This window comes from Quercus suber, unplaced genomic scaffold (genome assembly GCF_002906115.3).
Source record: "Quercus suber isolate HL8 unplaced genomic scaffold, Cork oak 2.0 scaffold_211, whole genome shotgun sequence".
In the NCBI taxonomy this organism is placed as follows: domain Eukaryota; kingdom Viridiplantae; phylum Streptophyta; class Magnoliopsida; order Fagales; family Fagaceae; genus Quercus; species Quercus suber.
Window position 1 is genome coordinate 249,072 of NW_027069669.1, and position 21,139 is coordinate 270,210.

Sequence of the window (21,139 nt, forward strand, 5' to 3'; positions counted from 1 at the left end):
GGTTTGGAAAGATAAAAAAACATACAATGGTGCTGTGTTTCAGACCTTTTTAGAAAAGGTGAATAGGGTTTAGATCTTGTGCACCCTAATCACATATCAATCCAACCCAAAATCGAACAATAGCACATTTTAGCTCATCCCAACACCAAACAACACAAATCACAGATCACTCTCCCTCTATCTCATGAATTTAATCTTATCTCTCTTCACTATCTATCTCTTGTATCTCCAACTCTAAGAGTAAAGAATGAGTATTGGTGAATAGTAAGTCTCTCTTTATTATAAATTTATATTATATGTGTCTGAGTGTATGTTTGATATTGATTGTGTATGCTATTTTTTTGTAATAATGTTATTTGTGTGAATTGTGACATGTGGGCATGTATAGTATATAGATATAATATAACTTTATATTATTCAATAATTAGGAAATACATAAGGTTTGTTACATGTATATATGTGTACTGTTGTCATGTGATAATAACTTATTGTTATAAGGTTAGTCCTTCGAGAAGAAAAAAACATAGTAAAGTTAATTATGTTAAAGGATTTGAAAGGTTAAAAAGACACTTATTGTATTACATTACAAGTGGGTTGAGTTTTGTCATTTGGTTTAAAATGTTTTTTTTTTTTTTTTTAATAATGACAATTTGATAATGACAATTGCATAAAAACAAAAGTGTTATACAAACTTAATTAAATAAAATGGTTACACCTACCCACATTAACAATAGATAATGACGAATGATAATAAATTATCATGTAACGATTTTGAAATATGAAAACTCATAAAAGAAAATTGTAAATCTTCATGTATTTGCTTGTGTGTGTATTTGGTGTCGATATTAAGATTCAAGTTTTTTTATATTATATTTTGTTTAATTTAAGTTTCTTAATGACCTGCCTAAAAATATTTCCTAGGGGCTCCACTAATTTTGGGGACTTAAAAAGTTCTAGTGACTTGAAAATGAGCCTGTGTAAGCATGCTTAACCCCATGCGTATGCATTCTTCCCAAAACCCTAATTTCTGACACACTGATAATCCGACTTCAAATGATCATATCTCACTCAATTTAAATCCAAATTACACAAAATTTATATTCAAATTAAAGCCCAGGATATCTAATTTACAATGAAACATTCACTAAAAAATAATTTGCGGATAAAAAAGTTACAGTCAAAAAAGTGAGAAAATGTCATTTTTCAACATCGTTTTCAAAGCGATTTGAGCACTTTTGAGTTATGATTACTTTCAAACTATTGTGAACTCTTTAATTACCCTTGGTTGACATATTTCAAGCTCATCATTGGGGCTTCTAGGGAGCAAAGGTTATTAACAGGTACAAAATGAGGCGTCTACAAAGGTGTATTGTTTTGAGATTGTCATAAATTATATATATATATATATATATATAGTTATTTATTTATATGTCCATAGGTCACCGTTCATACAATTTGTTGAAAACATTTTCTATTATGATGTTCATATATAATTTTATATATTTTTGGAGAAGATTTCATTAAATATCCTAGTCTTGAGTAAAATATCAAGATTTTAATAACAATTATATAATAGATATGGATATACAAATAATAATAATTAGCCTCATCACTTGTGCTCTAAGGCTTTTTTTTGGGTCTAGTGTCATAATTTTTCATTCATCTCCATTTAAGGTTTACATGTCTGTCCTCTAATATTACACATTTGTAAATGACTAATACAGATAGCACAGTTAGTAAAATATGATACATGTATATTGTGGTAATTATACCAACGAGTATAACATAGCACCTTTCAAGAAAATTACGTTTCAAAAATTATGTAAAAAAATACAGAAATGAATAAATAATGGGATGTGTATTGTACGAGTATAATATCTTTATTTTTTGAAAAAAAAAATCTCAACGAAAATATGGAAACATTTTCATATAGTCTTTTTAAAGATAACTACAATATTATATCATATGTATTTCTATCTTTATATATATATATATATATATATATATCATATCTTGGTAGGTATAAGAGAGAGGGATACTCTAAAAATAGATAGAGAGAAAGGGAGAAAATATAATAATAGATGAAAGAGATTTAGGGGGTTGGTGGCCAAAGAGAGTAAAATATATTAAATTACAAAAAATATAGTATTTACAAATCATATCATATATTATGTAATGAAAATTGGGTTTAGAAGTTGTGGTTGTACAAAGTGGTTTCACTAAATTGCTGCAATTTTTTCTAAGTTGTGGTTTTGCCAAATTGCTTCAGCAATATTTTGGATAAACATAAATTTTTAGACAAAGAGAACAACTTATTTGTTCTTATCAATTTTTTTAGATAAAATAACAGTAAGTGTTTTAACAAAACATGCATCTAAAGTTTAGTTAATAGACACAACAACTTATTTGTTCTTATCAATATTTTAACAAAACATGCGACATGCATTTTAGATAAAATAACAATAAGTATTTTAACAAAATATGCAACATGCATCTAAGTTTCAATTGATAAAGACAACAACTTATTTGTTCTTATCAACTTATTTGTTTATATATATATATATATATATATATGTATGACTAAAGCCGTACAACGCACGAGACTTTTACTAGTTACAATAAATAATTTATTGGTGTTGGAACTGTAATGCACAACCTTAGGCAAAATAACAATTGACTCTATTAGAGCACTCACATCAATGAGTCTAAAATACAAAAAATGGTCATATATACACACATTTTGGGCCAAAAATTACCCACATTAGTGGGTCTAAAGATGTGTAAATATACTATCTTGCTATAGTAACTGTGCATATATGCACAGTTATTGTTCATTTGTAAACCATTTTTTAATTCTTTTTTTCTCTCACTTCATTATAGACCCATTCTCCTCACCTAGCTTCTTCCTCAATTTTCTCTTCCCCTTCATCTTTCCTTTTCCCCTTTGTCTTCTTCCTCTATTTGTACAAAACCACCGCCCCAACCCAAGAACAAAACCACCACCTGACCCAACCTCAACCACCGCAGTGTAATATCACGTGGGAAGGGATCGGAGATGCTGGTAGTCGGTTGCTGGCAGTGGTGTGATGCTGGGGGTGGTGAGGTTATGTCAAGTTTGAGATGCCGCTTTCATTCTTATAAACTTGTGTCTGGATTGGTTGGATTTTTTATTTTGATTTGGGTATTATTTGAGTTATTTTGCTTGGTAGTTTATAGAAGAAGAAGATGATGATGATGATGATGTTAGGTAAACTTGTAGCTTGCATGTGCTTGGTTCGGATTAGATTTTGATTTCATATGTATTTGGGTTGAACGGGGTTTTGGGTATAGTGGATTTGGCCGGTTTGAGATTTCTTTAGATTTGGGTTTTTGGAGGATGGTTGCTTGATGAAGGGTGGGTTGATGATGGTGATTGATCCCGTTGATAGTGGATGGGTGGGTTAAGGATGGTGGTTGATCTCATTGATGGTGGCTGGTTAGGTTGATGGTAGGTGTGGATTGATCATTGATGGTGGATGGATGTTGGTTATTTTGGGTTATGTTAGGCCTATAAGAGAAAGAGTGGCAATAAGTGAAAGGGTTCTAGAGAGGAGTGTGAAGGAAATAATAAAAAATGTAAAAGAATGAATATTTATTGAATAAATGTTTAGAATAGATAATTTGTTGTGAGTGTTTTGTAAAAGTGATCGTGTAAAAAAAAAAGTATGTTCTTTTTGTAAAATAAATGGAAAGTTTTAGGCCCACTGATGCAATTGCTCTTAGTGTAATAGAAAAAGGTGAAGGATAATGCAATGGGCTTTGGCAGCTTTAGTTGTTAAATTTTTGAATTTCACTATTTAATATAATAAACATATTATACTAAATCTATGTGTAATAGGCTGATAGCTAGCTATAGGTTTTATTTAGAATTGTCTAATGATATATATTTTGTGTTTAACTGTGATTCATTTAGATTATATCTTTTAAGCACCAGCATCACGTGTTATAAAAATATGTCATTTTAACATATAAAAAACCTACTTTATTATTTAGCACACCATTTTACAACACACCATACATCACATCTTCTGTTGGGTTCTAAGACTTTAGGTTTAAATGTATTAGAACTTCATTTTGTAATGTTGGCAAACCATGATCAAAACGTTTAGTCTTGTTTTAGATTTGCTCAAAGTATGTTTATGTGTAAAGTTAGAATCAAGTGTATTGTATGATTTATTGTGTAAATCTGTCTGGCTCAATTGATCGAAAATTAGACTTGATCGATCGAAACTCTTGCAGATTGTTTTTCTGCAGAATTGTCTAACTCAGTCCAAGCTCATTTGACATGTAAGGTTTTATGTATTGCTTCAAGTATAAAAGGATAAACCCTAGCCACATTTTATTGTTGTTGTTTATGCTATGTATGTGAATCTCTTAAGTGAGATTTCAAGGTGTTTGCCTTCACATATACTTAGAATTATCAAGAATCAAGATTATGTCAAGAGCTTGATGATTGGTTTAGTTGCTGCATAAAGAGCTTAAAGAATATCACAAGTGGGAGTACTTATGGTTGCTGTGAATCCAAGAAAGAAGTAATCTGTGGACTTGGAGCTGTCACATGGTCGTAGTAGTAAGTTTTCTACTCGAGGTAGCAATAGGATGTTAGTGGTCTAAGTCGCTAGTGTGTAAATTTCAATTCTTTCATAGTGGATTTTTTTTACCTTGAGGATAGCTAGGTTAAATCCTCCTCAGATTTTTTACCAGTTTGATTTTCCTGAGTTATCATATCGTTGTATTATTTATTTTTCGCATTATTTCAATGATATGATTTATCTATGTTAACCTAGATCTGAATAATTTACTTAAGTTAATCACTTGGCTAAATAACTAAGTTAATTTGTTTGTATTTAAGGGGTCTAAAAACGTACAAGTGGTATCAGAACGGGTTAACTCTAGTATTTAGATCCTTTGATCTAAGAGTTGATCCTTGACGTAGTCATGGAACATGGTCACTCTCTTGTTATCCCACCTCACTTTGATAGGAATAATTATGCTTATTGGAAAGTAAGGATGAAAGCATTCCTAAAATCGATTGATGAGAGAATTTGGAATTCCGTTGAATACGGATGGAAGAAGCCCACTACTCTTATTAGTGAATGGCAAACTTCTTAGAAAGAAGCAACCGCTTTTAATAACAAAGCCATAAATGCTATTTTCAATGTTGTTTCTATGGAAGAATTCAAAAAAATCTCTAATGTTGAGGTTGCTCATACTGCATAGAATATTCTTCAAATTATGCATGAAGGCACAAAGGCAATTAAAATTAACAAACTGCAGCAGTTAACTTCTAGATTTGAAAGTATTAAAATGTCTAATGATGAAAGTTTAGATGAATTCTATGCTAAATTGAATGATATTGTTAACTCTGCTTATAATTTGGATGGAATCTATGATCAATCTAAAATTGTTAGGAAGATTCTTAGATTTTTTATTAAGGACTTTAGACCCAAAGTGACTGCCATCACTGAAAGCAAGAATGTGGACTCCATATCTGTTAATGAACTTGTAAGATTTCTTCAGTCCTATGAGTTGGATCTACCTAAGACAAGCAAATCCAAATCAATGGCTCTTAAGTCTGTTGATGATGTTGATGTTAATGAAATTGTTGATAAACTCTTTGCTATAGAGATTGCTTACCTTGCCAAGAATTTTAGAAATTTTTTGAGCAGCAATAACATAAGGGCAAGAGGTAAAAACAATGCTGAACCTAAAAATTTTAGAAGGAACGAACCCACTAAGGTGAACAATAATGAGAAACCTAAAGAAAAAATAGGTCAAATTTCTAATAATTCTATGGGTCAACAATGTTTTGGTTGTCAAGGGTATGGTCATGTGAAATCAGAATATCCTACATTCTTGAGATCAAAGGGTAAGGCTATGGTTGTAACCCTTAGTGATGATGAAGTTTCTGATAATGAATCTGGTAGTGATGAAAATGGAAACTTCTGTTAGGTTCTAAAGATTTAGGATTTTATGTATTTAGAACTCTAATTTGTATTGTTGGCAAACCATGATCAAAACAGGTTGTTTAGTCTTATTTAGATTTGCTCAAAGTTGGGTCTTTCATGTAAAGTTGGAATCGAGTGGCTGTAGATGCATTGGTGCATTTCAGCCTGGCTCGATCAATCGAAGGAAAGACTCGATCGATCGAATCTCGGGCAGAATGTTTTTCTGCAGAATATTCCAGCTCAGCCCTAGCTCATTAAACGTTTTAGGTTTTCTGTTTTTATCCTAGGTATATAAAAAAAAACCCTAGCCACGTTTTTAGAGTTGCTCCAGTTGAGTTGTTACTCATACTTTGCTATTTTGTGTAAATCTTTTGTGAGATCTAGAGGAGCTTTCCTTTACACAAAACTTAGAGTTTTCAAGGTAGAGATTACTTCAACATCTTGATGATCAACTCGGTTGCTACCATTGAAGTTTAAAGATTATCAAGCGTGGGTGCTTGTAGCTGATTGGAGAATCCAAAGAAAGAAGGAGTCCGTGGATTCGGAGCTTGCACGTAGTCGTATCAGTAAGTTCTACTGGTGGGTAACATTAGGAAGTCAAGCAGGGAGCTTGTAAGTCCTTTTGTATGAACTTCGATTCTTTTGCATAGTGGATTCAGGTTTACCTTGAGGATAGCTAGGTCAAATCCTCCCCAGGTTTTTACCGTGTGGTTTCCTGGGTCATCATATCATTATGTCTTTTATATTTCTGCTGCTTTATACTTTTGATATGATTGTGTGTTTGTGATAACCTAGAATTGCTGAAATTGACTAAGTTAATCACTTGGCTAATTAACTAGGTTAATCTAATTGTTTTAAGGGGTCTAAAACCGTTCAACTTCATTGGTTTCACAGCTACTACTGTAGTTGATGAAAGTGTTGCTGTTGAAGAGAACCCTTCTGATGGGGAACTCTCTGAGAATGCAGATTTGCAAGAAGCCTACAATAAGCTTTGCAAAGTTGCTACAAAGAATGCTATGAATGTTGATTTAGGTTTACAGAAAATTGCATCTCTTGAACTTGATAAGAAAAATTTGCTTCTTGAAATTGTTTGATGCTAATGAATTGCTTGATAAAGTGAAAACTGAAAACATGTTATTACTTGATAAAGTTAAAAATTTGGAACTTGAATTATCTGTTGCTAGAGAACAAACAAATAAGCCTGCTAGTTCCAAACTTGAACACATGTTAAGTATTCAGAAGTCTCCCTTAGACAAAACTGGTCTAGGTTTTGAAGATAGCATCTCTGTGACTAAGAATCATTCCACAAACTTTGTTTCTTCTTCTGAGTCTCCTGTGAGTGAGATTGTCAAACCAGTTGAAGTTACTTCTTCTAGGAAGATTAGGGTTGATCTTCAAGAGTCTAAACCTAAGACTCCTAACATTCTTAAGGACAAGTTGCATGATAGACCTACATAGGTTTGTCATTTTTGTGAAAAGTCTGGGCACGTTCGTCTAAACTGTTTCAAGTTGCAAGCTGCTAAGCAAGCAAATAAGCCAAAAGTACCTATGTTTCAAGCACAAGATCCTATGGTACTTATTGGTGAGTTGGTAAAAGTTTTAAACTTTTATTCCAATCCTTGAGTTCCTCAACATTCTAATTTGAAGAATAACTATAATGCTAGAGTTGCATCTAAAAAGTTTTGGATGCAAAAGGCTCAATCTAATTGAGTCTTTCTAATATGGTCCTTGTGCTCTATTGCTTTACTTTTTGTGACCACTCTTCTTTGTTGTTTTTGTTCCCTTTGTTTTTCTAGGATTTGCATTGCATAACATTCATGCATTTCATTCTAGGTTGTTTTTGTTTTTTGTTTTTTTTTTTTTTTTTTTAAATAGAAGCAAAATGTGTTTTGCATTATTTTTCTTGAATTTGAAATCAGGGTTGACCATATTACCTTTACATAACATGTCTATGTACCTTATTTAGCTTGGATGAGCTTATTTATTGCACATTACTAGTTTGAGCTTCGTAGTGCATGTTGTGTGGGAAGATGTTTATAGTTTATGATCACTTTGCCTTGATCTAGAAGTCACATGCTTTTATTTGTTGGACTTGAACTTATTGAGAAAGGCATAAATAACCATCTCACCACTGTTTACTAGCCAATCATGAACACCTTAGTGCATATCATTAGTTTTTGTGCTTGAGAAAGTGTAACACATGCACAAAAAGAATATAAGGTGTAGCCTTAGATTAAATGCTAAAATTGGTGTGTATATTATTGGGCCATAATAACTTTACAATCAAATAAAATTGGTGTGTACATTATCTTGGTTATTTTAATAAGATTCAAATCAAATAAAACTGGTGTGTACATTATGAGGCAAATCAAGAAACTTACATGATTGTAAGCTTTTATTCTAGGAGATGTGGGAGTTATATGATGTAACTCTTTAGGTAATGATCTCCTTAAAATTTATATGATGAATTTTTTAAAAATTGTAATTGATTACTATTCACATATCACCTTACATGTATCTCAAACTTTTGCTAGTTGCATACACTACACAAGTTATTCTTTGCTAAACTTAGTACATGTTATTGTGTGTAATCTTGTTATGGCCATCCAAGATTGAAAGTTCCTTGATTTTATTGCAAAATGTGTCTAATCTTTGAGATTTTAGGAAAATTTGGGTGAAATTTTTGTTTTTGAAGATCTGGCTTAAATTCAAGGGTTTTTGAAAAACTTTTAATCTCATACTCATGTATTTCATTCATGAAATACTATGCTTTAAGGAGTTTCTGCATAAAATTGCTCTGTTTGTCAAAATTTTAATTTTTCCAGATTGTCGATCGATCGAACCTATTTCTCAACCGATCAAAATTGCGATTAAAAATTTAGTTTGAATCTGCCTAGCTCGATCGATGCTCGATCGCTGCTAGATCAATCAAATGTAATTTTCGATCGATCGAATCTATTTTTCGATCAATCGAAAAAATTGTTCAGAGAGTTTTTTAAAAACATAAGCTTTTCACGTGCTCATCACTATTTCAACTTTTTCAAAAAGCTTTTCTCTCTCTCTCTCTCTCTCTCTCTCTCTCTCTCTCTCTCTCTTCGATTTATCCAGATTCAAAGTCAAGATTTTTGTCATTTTCCCTCAAATTGTTTCAAGGGTTTTTGTCTTCATACACTAGTAAGACCCTTTTACCCTTCCTTTTTCAATTATTTTCATGTTTCATGCATTTTTTTTTTCATGCATTTTAGGGAAAAATTTGAACCTATGAAAATTTGGGGGTTTTTTGTTGTTTTCAATCATTTTTTTTCAAAATTGATCAATGGGTTTTTGTTTTTCGATGATAGTAAACTGATCTATGTGATTTAATTGGATCAATTTGATGAATTGGAAAAAATTGGATTTTCTAGGGCTTAAAACTACCCGAATTGGGATTTTTGTTCAGTTGAGCATTAATTGATGAAATTGGCTTGTTTGATTGATTGATTTAGTCATTATATTCTATTATCTAACTTGTGTAATGATCAATTGGTCAATTTGTTGGGATTTTTGAAAGTGGGTTTTTAAAATTTTGGGTTTTTGATATAAACCCTTTACTCAAGCCAAATTCTGTGTTTTTATAGTAAAATTGAACTATACTCACTACATTAAAGTATGCATCATATGTTAATTCTGTTTATGCATCATATAGATTGATTTTTTTTTTTTTTTTTTGCTCTAACTGTGTCTGATGCAATCTGCCCTTGGGTTTTTCTTGTTTTTGTCTTTTGTCTCTTTTCTATCCTTTCTAATCTTTAACATCATGGTTAGGAAGACTAGAGCACATAGGACATCCACCTCTTCTTCTGCTCCTTCTTTTGATAGTGAGAGGTTTCTGAGTGAGAAAAACCAAAAGACGTATGAGAAGCTAAACATTCTTAGAAGAAACTTTGAGAGTAGGGGGTGGTTGCCTTTGTTGGATGTTGACCATCCTCCTCTAGCTACCTTAATCAGAGAGTTCTATTCGAACCTCTCTGTCCACTCCAATGATTCCAACACTCAGTTTATGAAAAGTTGGATAAGGGGTGAAGAGTATACTATTACTCCTACGGTAGTGGCCTCTGCTCTTGGGGTGCCTAAGGCCCAGCATCTCGTCTATCCTTATGACGTGTCTCCTTCCCTAGATGACATTATGTCATATCTTACTAGATCTTCTATCCAGTGGGGTTCTGATCCTTGGATCACCTCTCATGAGTTGACCGAGATTCATTATCTCTTTTTTCGAATTTCTTGTCATTCTATCTGGCCCATCTCTCATTTGCATACTATTCCTATCGAGAGATGTGCATTTTTGTATGCTCTTGTCACAAATGCTTCTATGAGTTTTTCTCATCTTTTCATTCATTCTTTGGTTGAGGTTCATAGGAGTAGTTCTTCTGCTTATGCTCTGTTCTTTCCAGTTTTTATTCATCGTATTTTGTTGCATCTAGGTTTAGATGAGTTTCCAGCTTCTGAGCTCGTACATATCATTGCTCCTATAGGTGCTACCTTCCTTAGGCAAAGGGTTGCTCAGATGCGAGCTAGCTCTAAACAAACTAAAGTAGATTCTTCCTCTTCAGGTGTTACGTCTCCTTCTCCTCCTCCTTCCATAGGTGATCTGGCTATTGATGCGTTCATTGATCCAACTGCTACTGCTGCTCCTCCACCTTCTACTTTGGATAATTCCAGCATTCGTCGTATGTTGGACACTGTCATGACCATTCAGGCGGCTCATAGTCAGCTTTTGGTGGACATTCTCACAGAGTTTCAGGTTTTACATGCAAAGTTGGCGAGTTTTAGACGGTCAACTCCACCACCTCCTTTTGATGATGAGTCTTGATTGCCCTTTGGCAATTCGTCACAAAAAGGGAGAGTACATATGGATGGAGATAGATGGAGATAGGGGGAGATTTTTTTTTTGTTGTATTGGAGCTTTGGAGCTTTAGATTATATCTAGGTGCTTCACTTTGTACTTATTTTGGCTCATGATGTATTTACTTTGATTTCTTTAGTTTTTATGAGTTGTATATGATAAGGGGAGACATCTTGTTTTTTTATTACTGTTTCTTATTTCACATTGTGCTACATTGATTATTGATTTATATTTATGAGGTTATTCATGATATATGTCTTGTAGTTTATGTTATGTGAAATCAAGAATTTATTTTGTTTTACTTGTATTTTTCACACATGCATTTATGTATTTGTTAAGTATTACAGGAATATACAGGTTGATTCAATCGTGCTGCTATCTATACTTGCAACTGATAGATAGTAGTTAGGGTGAATTATTTTTGTTGAGCAATTATATTGTAATGGGCTATTATTTTTGTAAATTTTAGCATTTTGTTTATTAAGTGTTTTGTCATGGATTGTCAAATGGGGAGTTTGTTAAGTTCTAAGACTTAAGGTTTAAATATATTAGAACTTCATTTTGTAATGTTGGCAAACCATGATCAAAACGTTTAGTCTTGTTTTATACTTGCTCAAAGTATGTTTATGTGTAAAGCTGGAATCGAGAGTACTGTAGGATTTATTGAGTAAATCTGTCTGGCTCGATCGATCGAAAATTAGACTTGACCGATCGAAGCTCGTGCATATTGTTTTTCTGTAGAATTTTCCAACTCAGCTCAAGCCCATATGACGTGTAGGGTTTTATGTATTGTTCAAGTATAAAAGGAAAAACTCTAGCCACATTTTATTATTGTTGTTTATGCTATGTATGTGAATCTTTTGTGAGATCTCGAGGTGTTTGCCTTCACATATACTTAGGGTTATCAAAAATTAAGATTATGTCAAGAGGTTGATGATCGGTTCAGTTGCTGCATAAAGAGCTTAAAGAATATCACAAGTAGGAGTACTTGTGGCTGTTATGAATCCAAGAAAGAAGTAGTCCATGGACTCAGAGCTGTCATGTGGTCGTAGTAGTAAGTTTTCTACTCGAGGTAGCAATAGGATGTTAGTGGTTTAAGTCGTTATTGTGTAAACTTCAATTCTTTTATAGTGGATTTGTTTTACCTTGAAGATAGTTAAGTTAAATCCTCCTCAAGTTTTTTACCGATTTGGTTTTCCTGAGTTATCATATCATTGTGTTATTTATTTTCTACATTGTTTCAATGATATGATTTATCTGTGTTAACCTAGATCTAAATAATTTACCTAAGTTAATCACTTAGCTAAATAACTAGGTTAATTTATTTGTGTTTAAGGGGTCTAAAAATGTACATCTTCTATTCCTCAATTCAATATATTAAAATTATACATATAATACATTAAAATAAAATTAACTCAAAACTCAACCTAATACAAACCATAACCAAGTGGGCCACATCAGTGGCCACCAACCAACAACCACTGCCACAACCACTACATCTCCACAACCCAAAATACAAAACAAGCCCAATCAATCCGGCCAAATACCTACAACAAACTCATTACCAAATTCACAACCACCAACGGCCAAAATACCTACCAACAACACCATACAAAACCCCAACCACTACCACCATATATTGCATATAGAACCCACAACAACAAAAACCACAACCCAAAACCAAAATGACAAAAAACCCATAAATCCAATTTGAAAAATTTCCCAATACCCACCACTGTGAGTGACTAAAAAAAAATAGTGGAGATGATCGGTCATAGGGGTTTTTGGAGTTGTGATGAGCAATGGCGTTTGATGGAGGACTGGTCATGAGAGAAAGAAGAGAGGAGAGAGAGGATAGAGTTAAGAGACACAGAGAGAGAAAATAATAAATATATAAGTTATAGTATTTTCTACTATACAATTCTGTTCATAGAATGGTCTTGTAGCTCAATGCTAAATTCTTTAGCATTTGAAGCATCAAATGGTGGTAGGTTTTTGGTGTATGGTGTGCTAAATGCTAAATTTTTAGCATTTAGAACACCTGATGCTAATGCTCTAAGTGTCGTATTTATCCTAATGAATGTTAAATGTTCTGATACTAACACAAATTGTATTATTACTCTCAAAAGAACACGTATATGACTGTATAATTGAACACAAAATGGGAGACGTGAGTAGTTTTAAATGTAATGTACAAATGCAAATTGTGCGTGTATATTAGGTGTACTTATTAACTAGGAGCCAAGAGTGTCATGAAGCTAGCTTCTTCACACACGCATAGGCTCTTCTACTTTTTTAAAATGTTAATAGTTTCCATTCATCATAATTTGTGGTTAATGCATTTTACGCTCACAAAAACACCTAGAAGTGTGATGAGATTTATGCTTTTATTGGTGTATTGATTTTTTTGTGCTACATCTTATCACTCTTAGGTGTTTTGTAGTTGGAAAATGCATCAACTACGAATTATGATGAATAGAAACTATTAACATTTAAATAATATAAGAGCCTCTAAGCATGCGCATAGTGTGCGCAAAGATGCTAGTCTATAGTTAATGTCTTTAAAAATGTTAAGAACCAAAGCACAAAGAGACTAGTCTATACTTTAATATCTTTGAAAATATTAAGAAGCAACACACATTTGAAATTATTATATGAATTAAAGCTCAAATAGTGTAAAACATTATAACTTGTTTAAACCCTCAATTTTAAAAACACGGCTTAATTGCTTTTACTCTAACTTATCTAAGTGCGAAACAATAGTAAATGATACGCAATAACCGAAACAACTCTCTAAGGCATAAGCAAATACTATAAACAATAAAAGGTAAGCTTAAAAATTAAGAGAAGAGAGATGCAAACACAAGATAACACAAAGACATATTATTGAAGAGGAAACCGAAAAACTCGTTACGCGACCCTCCAAGTCGAAATGATCCACTAGTGAATAAGTTGTAATAGAAAGATACCGAAAAGACTCTTCAAGCCTAATCTACCTAAAGTACTTGAGCCCTCCAAGGTCCAGCTACCAACGGACTTCTTAGAGTCTTGTCTTCACTAGCTTCCCGAATCTCGTAATATTACCCAATTGCATCCACCAAGCCTCACTGGCTTATTTTGGCAAATCTCCAATGCTTTCCAAGTTCCAAATCACTCTCTACACTCTGAATATGTGTGGGTTGTGTTTAGGTACAAATCTCCTCTCAATGTATAACAATGGAAGAGGGGAGGAGAAGATATTACAAGAATTTCTCCCTTGAGGATGAGTAGCTCTCTCTAACAAGGTGGGTATGTTGTAAAAACCTATCTAGGGTTTTCTTCTGAATAACCTCCTTACAATTTTGTAGGTAATGAGGGTATATATAGTAAGGTAAAGAAGAGGAATAGTCACACGTAAAACCTAGCTAGTCAGTGTATCTCGCGATTATCTCGCGGGTTGGCCAAGTCGCGAGTGACTCGTGAAACACACTGACTGTTGAACTTTCTCATGTGCTCCTCACATAGCCTTCTGCGGGTGCTGCAATCCAATCGCAAGCCAAGTCACGAGATCAACTTTCTTGAGAAATCTTCACCAACTTAGTATTAAACCCATTACAAATAAATCCCACAAAATTTAAGGAAATAAATTAATGCAATTACAATACTTTTTGTCATGGAATAAAGCCAACATAAATATTATGTGAAAAACCATATCTTAACGTTACATTTTTTGACTCTTCTATTCTCCAATGAATTTTTATTTTCTATCTTTTAATAATAAAAAATGACATTTTATCAAATAATAGTTGAATAAAGCAAAATAACACAAAATTGTGTACACTCCTACTTTGGATTTTAATGTGTTCATAAATAAGGATAACTGATAAGAGAGGAGAAAAATTATTAAGCAATTGGTTCTTACTCCACCTCCTCCTCCCCACTATATGATTAAAAATTTAACAAATTAAAGCATCTTAACTTTTAAAATTGTTTAATATAAAATTTTAACTTCTTCAAATCCTAGTACAAATATCAACCAAATAACAAAAAATTTACATGATGTCTTCAATATGTGATAACTGTAAGGACCCAATTTAAATTGAGTGTTGGGTTTTCAGCCCAATAAGCCCAAACAATAAATTTATAGAGTATGGGCTCAAGAACTAGTACTGTTTTTCAGGAAGGGTTCTACTCACCAAGTAATAAGGAATACTATTGATTCGCTCTATGAGGAAAAACTCTCATCGGCCCTCTTTTAATTGGTCTGTTCTTCTCTCTCTCTTTTTCCTTTCTTCTTTTTCTGGTCCGAATCCCCCCCGGTTTTCTTCGTTTCTACATTATATACTTCGTTTCTTTTTTTGTTTCCTTTGTACACGTGTAGTTCTTATCCTGGGGGCTCCTTTCTGTCCCATCTAGTCCCTACCGGAACCTTCAGCTTAGTGGTCATAAAGCTGTTTAGTTACTATCCAGGTATCACCTCCACATTAATGCGGCCAGAGTGTTAGGTGGACAGCATTTAATGAGGAGGTGATAGACTTTAGAAGATATTTTCTACCTTCTCCGACGCCTCTTTAAGCTATATCCAACTTCCAATTCAGCTACAACCTGGCAGAATCTTTTAGTCAGTACGAAGGTTACCTTCACCTCGGACTTTGTCGTCCTCGGATGTGTGCCATACCACTGTATATAACACCTATTTATACCTTTCATATCACCTATTTGACGTGAATAAAACTTCTTTAGGCTGTCCTCGGACAACTGCGTGTTCTCGGATCGGGCCTTTGGGCCCTGAGCCCAATTCTGAGGGCTACTATACCCTTTTTTAGATAACAGGCCCCACAATAGCCCCTCAAAATCTCGTTTTTTGCCATCTCGGAAAAAAGGAGATTTTGATATCCAGCCCTCATTTAATTCGTAGGTTTCCCCCACTTTCAGAATGTCTTTTTGTTTGCCCAAGGCGCGCTCCTGACGCTTCGGCGTTATGGGCACGCTATTATTAAATGGTAACTGCTCTGCTGTCCCACACGTTCAACGACCTGATGCAAATCTAACGGTGGGGGATACTTTGCATTTATGGGCGGGGCTTTTCCCGCTCCTTTTTTCTGTGCCCTCGTAAAGTGCCTTTCAAATCAAATCTTTTTTCAGTTACAGATTACTCTCTCTCAGCACGTATTCATTGAATCTGTCTTTCTCTCATTATTCTATACTCTCATAAATACCAAGAGTCCGTCCGAGGAGCTCATTTTCCACACCTGTAAGTTTCTTTACCTTTCTCTACTTTTTCATTTTCTGTATTAATTTTTCTATTGCTAGAAGATGGGTAGATTTAAGTATCTGGTCGATTCCGAGGAGCAAATGGAATCATTTAGGGCTAAGTACAAGATTCCCTCGACAGTGGGTATGAGATACGCTTCCTCCCAAGCTTCAAATAAAGTTGACCAAATAGCTATTTGTAATTAATTCTCTGAATATATATATTTTTATTTTTTTTTTATTTATTTTTTTTTTTTTGCAAGTTATAAGAGACCTCCAAAATTTTCGTCTATTATCTATATAATTTTATGCATGGTTACTCTTTATTACTTTCGTTTGTTTATCCATTGGTCTTATGGTTTCGGGTTGTAAGAAGGATAAAAGTTAATACGATAGGGAAGAATCAAAACTTCATACCCAGAATCATAGTGATGACCTTCGCAGCTTTATAAAGGCTCTTTATAACATTCATTAGAGGATTACACTTACCTAGGATAGTACCTTTATGATTCATCCAGAGAGGTACTTTTACGGTTTATAGTGTACTCAATTTCCATTAAGCTGTGGTCCGAGGACCTGACATGACTTAGTTTCTGTTTAATACTTCCATTCATAGTGTACTTAATTTCCACTAAGCTGTGGTCCGAGGACCTGACATGACTTAGTTTCTGTTAATACTTCCATTCATAGTGTACTTAATTTCCACTAAGCTGTGGTCCGAGGACCTGACATGACTTAGTTTCTGTTTAATACTTCCATTCATAGTGTACTTAATTTCCACTAAGCTGTGGTCCGGTATTTTATCCTCAGTGGCTAGCCAATACAGTCGTAGTGAAAAAGAAAAATGGAAAGTGGCGTGTGTGTGTTGATTTTACAGATCTGAACAGAGCGTGCCAAAAGATCCTTTTCCCATGCCCCGTATAGATCAGTTGGTGGATGCTACAGTGGGTCATCCTCGAATGAGTTTTTTGGACGCCTTCCAAGGCTACCATCAGATCCCACTCGCGTTGGAAGACCAGGAGAAGACTGCTTTTCTCACTCCCACTGGAAACTATCATTATAAGGTAATGCCCTTCGGATTGAAGAACGCGGGGTCTACCTACCAGAGAATGATGACGAAAATGTTTGAGCAGCAACTGGGTAGAAACATTGAGATTTACATTGATGATATGGTCGTGAAGAGTAAGGTAGTGGCCGAGCACGTGGCGGACCTTAACCACACTTTTGAGATATTAAGGAGGCATAAATTGCGACTGAACGCATCCAAATGCTCATTTGGGGTAAGTTCAGGTAAATTCCTAGGTTAATGGTAACTCATAGGGGAATTGAAGTCAACCCCGACCAGATTAGAGCCATTGTTAACCTGCAGCCACCTCGGAATCCCAAGGAGGTCCAGAGACTGACCGGGATGACCGCCGCCTTGAACAGATTCATATCCAGATCGGCGGATAGGTGCAGGCCTTTCTTCTTACTGCTCCACAAGTGGAAAGGATATGAATGGACCGAGGAGTGTGATTTAGCATTTCAGCAGCTGAAGGAGTATCTATCTCGGCCACCCATTATGTCTAGCCCCGAGGTAGACGAAGTTCTTTTTTCCTACCTGGCGATCACCACTCACGCGATTAGTTTTGTTCTGATACGAGTGGACAACGGAGTCAACGGCCGGTCTATTATGTGAGTAAATCTCTTCACGAGGCTGAGGTACGCTACCTGCCATTAGAAAAGGCCATCTTAGCAGTAGTGCACGCCACCAGAAAACTTCCCCATTATTTTCAGGCGCACACAGTGGTTGTCCTGACTCAATATCCGATCAAAGCAGTACTTCGAAGTGTAGACTAACTGGTAGGGTTGCCAAGTGGGGCACAATTTTAGGAGCTTTTGATGTCAAGTACATGCCCCGCACTTCCGTAAAGGGTCAGGTGCTCGCCGATCTAGTAGCCGAGTTTGCTGAAGGACCTGAAGAGACAGAGACCGGCCCAGGTGGCATGGATGAAAAATTGGTTGGCCTCATTTCCGCTCAACCTGTCTTACTCTGGACGGTATATGTGGATGGGGCAACGAATCAGCGGGGGTCGGGAATAGGACTTGTATTGATATCCCCCAAGGAAGTCGTATCGAAAAGTCTCTTAGGCTGGGATTCTCAGCCACTAATAATGAAGCGGAATACGAAGCCTTACTAGCAGGAATGGCAATGGTCGATAAATTGGGTGGAAAGTCTGTGGAAATCTTCTCGGATTCGGGGCTTGTGGTGGGCCAGGTCAAAGGAGAGCTAGAAGCTCGAGATGCAAGAATGCAGGAATACTTGAGCCAGGTTAGGCGTATGCAAGCTAAGTTTGAATTTTTTAAAGTAACCCATGTCTGTAGGAGTGGAAATACCCACGCGGATTCTCTGGCCACCCTGGCCACTTCCTCGGCTCAACATTTACCTCGGATGATCATGATCGAGGACTTGGGCACACCTACCCGAGGAGCGACAGAAACGCTACAAGTCAATCAGGTCAATTCGTCGCGTAACTGGATGGATCCTATAATACTATTCCTCGAGAAGGATACACTGCTCGAGGATAAGTCAGAAGCAGAAAAGATACGGAGAAAGGCTCCCCGATTTTGGCTATCCGAGGATAAGAAGCTGTATAAGCGCTCTTACTCTGGACCTTATCTGCTTTGTGTACGCCCTGAAGCGTCAGAGGATCTGCTAGAAGAGCTACATGAAGGAATTTGTGGCAGTCACACTGGAGGGAGGTCTTTGTCTCATAGGGCAATCACCCAAGGTTACTGGTGGCCAGGCATGTAGAGGGAAGCGCAAGAATATGTGAGGAAATGCGATCAATGCCAAAGGTTCGCACCGAATATTCATCAGCCTGGAGGAGTCCTTAATCCTCTTTCTAGTCCTTGGCCTTTCGCGCAGTGGGGCTTGGATATTGTTGGCCATTTCCCTAGAGCAGTGGGAAATAAGAAGTACCTGCTGGTTGGAACGGATTATTTTACGAAGTGGGTTGAAGCTGAGCCTTTGGCTAACATCAGGGATGTTGACGTCAAGAGATTCCTGCTAAGGAACATCATTACCCGGTTTGGGGTCCCTCAAGCTCTTATCTCGGACAACGGTCTGCAATTCGATAGCAAAGCTTTCAGAAAATACTGTGCCGACTTGGGGATAAAGAATAGGTACTCTACCCCAGCCTATCCACAGGGAAATGGGCAAGCTGAGGCCGTCAACAAAGTCATAGTGGGCGGACTTAAGAAAAGGTTGGATGAGGCGAAGGGAAAGTGGGTGGAAGAACTCCCGCATGTTCTCTGGTCGTATAGGACGACGCCCCGACGATCAACAGGGGAGACCCCATTTTCGATGACGTATGGGGCTGAGGCGGTGATACCTATCGAAACTGGCTTTCCGACATTGAAAACCAGTAATTTCACCCCGGACGGGAATGATGAGCTGCTAAGAAAAAGTCTAGACTTAATAGATGAGCGACGAGAAAAAGCTATGGTTCAGCTAGCATACTACCAGCACAAGCTAAAGCAGGGTTATGATGCCAATGTCAGATTAAGGCCGTTATCTCCGGGTGACTTAGTGTTAAGGAAAGTCTTGGGAAATACCAAAAACCCAGCCTGGGGAAAGTTGGGACCCAATTGGGAGGGGCCATATCGTATTACATCTGTTGCGGGGATAGGGGCTTACTACTTAGAAGATTTAGATGAAAAAACCATACTCCATCCCTGGAATGTAAGTAACTTAAGAAGGTATTATTATTAACAAGTTATGTTTTACTTTCCCTTTAGTTTATCCTGCTTCTGCAATATGCGTTTACACTATGAATGGAAGTATTAAACAGAAACTAAGTCATGTCAGGTCCTCGGACCACAGCTTAGTGGAAATTAAGTACACTATGAATGGAAGTATTAAACAGAAACTAAGTCATGTCAGGTCCTCGGACCACAGCTTAGTGGAAATTAAGTACACTATGAATGGAAGTATTAACAGAAACTAAGTCATGTCAGGTCCTCCGGACCACAGCTTAGTGGAAATTAANCACCCCCCCCCCCCCCCCCCCCCCTTCACACCATTAGTGTTTTTAAAAGTAGAACCAAAGAAAAAAAAAAAACCCCATTCCAACAGAGAGAGAGAGATCTTAAATTTTCATGACTATAAAGAAAGTTCAAAAACCAAATTACTATACATTAAACTATATGTTGTATAATGAAAAAAATTATGGTCAATGTATAGGAGTGGCAAACCGGCCGAGAGATAAGGTTTCTCTCTCTCTCTCTCTCTCTCTCTCTCTCTCTCTCTCTCTCTCTCTCTCTCTCTCTCTCTCTGTGTCTCATACGTGGAATTGCTTTTCAAGGCCGAGAATAATATAGTTGGGGAAGCAGGGTACTCAAAGTATTGTTTAGATAAATGTTTCATATTATTGTTGTTATATAATTTGATTTATATATGCAGATCTTTTACGAGTTCCAGAAGTTCCATTTAGACACAATCCTTTCGAAAACTTCTATGGTGAATTTACAAATCTCAAAACATAGCTTGAACAATGTATATGATTATGGTCTTTTAAAAAAAACATTATGTATCATTAAATCTTTCAAATTTTAACGAAAAAAATTTGTAGCAGAAAGCAATCTTTGAATAGAGTAAAAAGTTGGGAGAGGTTATAAACTTTTATGAAGAAGACTACTATGTAAAGAACTGAAGAGAACGAGTTTGTGCAATGGCCAAGGAGAAGAATTTTTGGGCAATTTTAATGGCCAAATGAGAGAAAGTATTTTTGTGCTTTTATAGGAATACGATATGGTTTATTGTTATTGTGGGGCCTGTTATCTAAAAAAGGGTATAGTAGCCCTCAGAATTGGGCTCAGGGCCCAAAGGCCCGATCCGAGAACACGCAGTTGTCCGAGGACAGCCTAAAGAAGTTTTATTCACGTCAAATAGGTGATATGAAAGGTATAAATAGGTGTTATATACAGTGGTATGGCACACGTCCGAGGACGACAAAGTCCGAGGTGAAGGTAACCTTCGTACTGACTAAAAGAT